Below are 3,995 nucleotides of genomic sequence, written 5' to 3' on the forward strand. Positions count from 1 at the left end.
GAGTCATGTCAGTCTTGATTCACAAGTTTAGTTTGTTCAGATTAGCGGTTTAACTTAGCGAAACCTTATTGGAAGTTGTCGGCCTTGCGTTTCTGAAGTTGGTGCGTGTATCAACATGGCTGGTCTGCCCAGAATGACAGCTTATCACCGCGTTCGTAGAGCAGTCCAGAATGACTTGAATGCAATAGTATCAGCTGGGAAAGAAAGCACTTGCTCCGCAGGTTGCCATGCCAGTACAGATGCCGAAGTAACGCCAGCAACAGAGTCAATTCCACTGCCATCTTATGGGCTTTGTTGCTGTTCTCTCACAACTTCGAGCGAAATTTTCGAGTTTGCCAATGGCGTTGAGGATGTTGATGTAGCTTCCAGCGTTCTTTTGGGGAAGGTGTGCTTTGTTGGCCCGAAAACGGCGCACAGCAGTGCACCGCCGGAGACGAAACATTGTTTCAAGGACAGGAGCCCAACACTGCGGCTTTCAGCCAAAATCTGGTCTAGTGCACGGCCAGAGACGAAACATTGCATCAGGGGCAGGAATTTAACACTGCGGCTTTCAGGTAAAGTCTGCACCAGTGGAGTGTGGAGAGAGATGTTCCTCATGTTGCAGTCACACAACTTTTAGGAGTGCTGCGCTCGCACTTGTGCTTCTCTAGCCTTCCAAAAAGTGCTAGGACGCTTTTGTCAACACCGAGATCAGCAGATGCTGTTAAATGTATGGGGTCAGGCCAGTATTGTCATTTTGGCCTCAGTGAGAGCATTGAGGCAGCACTGAGAAATGTGCCTGTCCCCGATCCAGTAATGCTGCACGTGAACGTAGATGGCTTACCTTTCACTAAAAGCACGCGCGACCAATTCTGGCCAATTCTTTGCAGAGCAGCTAACTGTGAGGGCAGCAAGCCATTTCCAATTGGCATTTACTACGGACAGTGCAAGGCTTTGGATCACAATGCTTTCTTGCAGCAATTTGTCGCGGACTTGAAAGTCGCCTTGCAGCAGGGTATCGCGATTGGAAACAAAGTGATCCGCGTAGAACTTGCAGCAATAATCTGTGATGCACCTGCTAAGTCCTATATTTTAGGCATCAAGGGTCACAGTGGATACTTCAGCTGCCCAAAGTGTACTACCGAAGGGGATTACAAGCATGACCGTGTGTGCTTCCCTGAGATTGATGCTCCATAGAGAACAGATGCTAACTTTCGGAATGCAGAGCAGGAAGAGCACCACAACACTGACACTATTCTCAGAGAGCTCCCCATTGACCTAATTCAGCAGGTACCGTTAGTCATGCATCTTGCTTGTTTAGGTGTAGTTCGCAAACTTCTGCTGCTATGGATAAAAGGGGTGAAACGCTACAGAATGGGGAAAAAAATCAAGAGAGGCTGTGTCAGCAGCAGGCACTGACATTCGGCGTTATGTGCCATCGGAAATGTCCCGAAAGCCGAGAAGTTTGTCCGATGTTGAGAGGTGGAAGGCTTCCGATTTCCGCTTTCTTTTTGCTTTATTGTGGTCCTGTCGTGCTTATGTCGAGAATACCTAATCGTCTGGCAGACAATTTCATGGTCTTGCATACTGCCATGAGCATGCTATGCAGCCCATCTTCTTTAACACAGCTCTTGGAATATGCGCAGAGGCTGTTGGTGCATTTTGTCAAAGTATTCACTGCCATATACGCCGAATATGCAATTTCAAGTAATGTTCGCGGCCTGGTTCACGTAGCAGATGATGCCAGAGTCCATGGATCCGTGCTTGGCTACAGTGCCCTCCCTTTCGAAAACTACATGCCTAGGCTAAAGACGTATGTCCGAAAACCAGAAAAGCCACTTGAGCGGGTTTACAATCGGGTTATGGAAGAACGAGCCCTCTCTAAGCACACTTGCCCCAGTGCGCACAGCATACGAGAAGCTGGAAAGCTGGCAATGCGGCATCAGAATGGGCCTCTGGCATTTTGTTGTGTAGGCGCTCAACATAAAAGTTGGTGGTTTTCTACTGATGTAACAATCAAAGCAAATGAGAAAGACTACACATGCATGCTGAAAGACAAAAGTGTCGTCAAAGTTCTGAACTTCGCAGTCTGTGCTGTAAGCCACCAGCCAGTGCTTATCGGACAGAGGCACATGAGTTTGGAGGACCTTTACACGTACCCCTGCCATTCCTCGCTCATCAACATTTTTCTGGTGTCGAAGCTTTCAAACCTGCACTTCTGGCCTCTGTCGGAGGTTTCAGCTAAATGTGTATGACTTCCCTTTGGTAAACAATATGCTGTGTTCCCGATGCGGCACTTGTAGTAAGCTCTGTATTATTAAATTTTTTTGAAATGTAGTTTGCCTTATCAGTTTTATCTGCTAGCTGGTCGTGGGCACCATACTTTGCGCTGCTTTATTTTCTTTTTTTTAGCCGAGACGTTTCCCATTGTGGCATTTCCTCAGGAAGAAAACAGCTTGGCTGTTGGGCATAAAACGGCTGAATGAAAGAAAGGATTACACATTCTGGCCAAGCAACAAAAACCTAGTGAAGCAGCGCCGAATGACAATGGAAGGGGCGGCACCATCGGCGGACTGGGCACAAGCCAGGTGCCTAGTGATGTGTTGGGCTGGTAAGCTGCATTTTGTATTTTTGGCGTTTCCATTTTAATGACGTTCTTTGTAAATGTCTACGAAAAGGGGCCTGGAGAAGCTGCAACTTTTGCAGTATCGATCTCATATTAATAGCGAGGAGCAGCTCGGACGGGGAAAGCGAAGAAAACGGCGCGCCCTCCCATTCGACCTTGAAAGTGATGGCGGCACCGACAGTGCATGCGATGAGTGAGATTATGAACCGCCAACGCCGCTGTAGCCACCTCCAATGGAGAAAGAAAAAGGTACAAAACAATTGTTCTTGCCTTGCACAATAATGAATAGTAACAGTGAACCTTCAAGGAAAGCTTTTCTATGTACGAAGCTTTAGGTAAGTGTGACTATGTCATCAGAAAAGTTTTATATGGACCTACCTGTTGCTCTTGTAATTTATTGTCTTTCAAGGCATGGGAGGTTTACTTTATGAGGTAACTTTTCTGTTGGTCTTACAGCTATGCATCAACATTTATTGTGGAGGCACCTGCCTAACATGTTCCCTGCAGTAGAGTACGTCCAACGGCAAAAGTATGGTGAACACGGCAGCGCTGAATGAAACGAATTACTGCTGCATCATAGCATCACTGTGCCATGTTTTGAGATGCCTCATTATTTTTGCGCTACAGTGTTATTAACTCTGGATATTAAATTATGACTTCTTGCACTGCGGAGTAATACCCAATGAGACACTGAGCAGTTGTCTCCATGAAAGGTACGCTCTGTAGTGAGTATCATAAGTGGCTTCATGCGTCAAACCCAAAGGAAGAAAAAAAACGAGGGAATCAAAACGGCATAATCAAATTTCTTCGAACTGAATATGTACAACACAAATGCACCCCCAGCCCAGATATTGAAACCAGGCATCTTGGTGGTGGACGTTGCAGCAATCTCTATCAGTTGGTTGCACCTCAACAACTTTTAACCTCGATTGCACTCGGCTTAATATGTAGAACAGCATAAAATGATTTTGATTTCCAGATGGATGCGACCTAACGCCTGTCCCTGTGCCGTCATCACAGAGAACTAAAGCACAAAAAAGCCGGACTCCAGGTGTGTAGTGCATATTTTAGTGCCGTGCCTAGGGGCTATTTTAGAAAAACTAAAATAATTATTGGTCAAGTAGAACTAGTGGCAAACATACATTTACAGCCCCACAGACAGCAAACATCCCCGACATGCACACACCTCCTTCTGGTAAATACTCAATTCTTTGTTCTCATTCCCGGCAAGAAAATTTTGTGAATGAAATAACTTCTTACCCATGTTTCTCTCAAACTAGCCCACTGGTATGAAGCAGGCGTGTCGCGTCCTGCCACTCAGGGAAGCTCTCACCAGTTCAGCCATGGTAAGTTCTAGTTGTTCACTGCTGCAGACAGAACACAAAATTGC

General features: G+C 46.2%; 1 pseudogene; it reads left to right on the forward strand.

Annotated features, from left to right (window-relative positions):
• Nucleotides 1-711: 711 nt before the first annotated feature.
• Nucleotides 712-2,234, forward strand: LOC144155865 (uncharacterized; annotated as a pseudogene).
• The last annotated feature ends 1,761 nt before the right edge of the window (nucleotides 2,235-3,995 follow it).

This window comes from Haemaphysalis longicornis, unplaced genomic scaffold (assembly GCF_048455015.1).
Source record: "Haemaphysalis longicornis isolate Haplotype H1 unplaced genomic scaffold, Haemaphysalis longicornis Haplotype H1 scaffold_1, whole genome shotgun sequence".
Lineage (NCBI taxonomy): Eukaryota > Metazoa > Arthropoda > Arachnida > Ixodida > Ixodidae > Haemaphysalis > Haemaphysalis longicornis.